The following is a 1,191-nucleotide window of genomic DNA, read 5'->3' as shown; positions in this document are numbered from 1 at the left end:
CTTGCAGACTTTGTGTTTTCAGTGCTAAGAGACTAGGTCTTAAATACTGAAATCCAGAAATGAAAGGTGGTATCAATACCATGTGTTTACTTTAATAGATCTTAGATTCTATTGGAGCCCATTCCTCCTGCCAGTGACTTGCTGGATTCAGTTCCGTGATGATTAAAAACAAGAGCAACATAGTTTCTGGGTAATTTAATCATTTTATTAAGACCAGTAGGTTATTAATAAAAGGATGTTGATTGGTCACCTCTCTCAGACCAAAAACCAAAATGGCAGTGGACTCACAGCTTATATACCCTTCCATACAGTAGGTGGTACATCAAACAGCAATCAAATCTAATTGGGTGATGTGATGGAAGATGGGTTTTATTAAAATGAAGCCTTGGGATACTTGACTTAGGTCACTCAAATCTTGGTATAAGAGCCATCAGAGAAAGAATGTAGACCCCACTGAAGCCGATCTGAGCATAATAGCTTCCACCTGGGTGTGGTATGGTGCAATAGAGTAAATCCAAGCCTTATCAATAGGGAAGGTAAAGGTTAATTCAAGCATTAGTAAGAAGGGGAGAGATCTGATTCTCCCCACAATATCAATTATTAGTAATTATTGCTCACAATCACCATTTGATTCTTGAGAGGTGTAGCCCCCTCAACGAATCATTAATTGATATTACCAACACTTCATCAAGGGTTCTTCTTATCTTTGGGGTTTATTATGGGTAACAACGTGAAAGGAAAAAGGGGAGAAAGTGTGCAATGCCTTGACAAAACCAAAGGGGGTGGTCCCTTTTAGTAAGTAGATCTTACAGATAAAGTATGCAAAAGGAAAAAGCAAACAAGGGAAAATGTCCAGTTAAGTCTCAAAAGTCCCACCTCATACAGCAGTCTGATTCTTGGGATAACATCTACTGCAGCTCTTGAGTCCAAATGTGATCTCAGAGCAGTTTCCAGCTAACTATCTTCTCAGACTCAAGTCTTCTTCCTCTACTTAAAAATATCCTACAAAATTTTTTCTTAACACATTTAAGGTACTTTACCAATAACCATGTCAGGTAACAAAAGCTAGCTCAACCCTTATATATATTATTATAAAATTAAATTTGCAACCTTTCATATGAAGAAATTTATAATTTTAGACTGTCCTATTGTTATATATGAAATTCAGATACAAACAGAAAATTAGAACCT

This window comes from Dromiciops gliroides, chromosome 3, assembly GCF_019393635.1.
Source record: "Dromiciops gliroides isolate mDroGli1 chromosome 3, mDroGli1.pri, whole genome shotgun sequence".
Lineage (NCBI taxonomy): Eukaryota > Metazoa > Chordata > Mammalia > Microbiotheria > Microbiotheriidae > Dromiciops > Dromiciops gliroides.
This window is presented reverse-complemented; position numbering follows the sequence as displayed.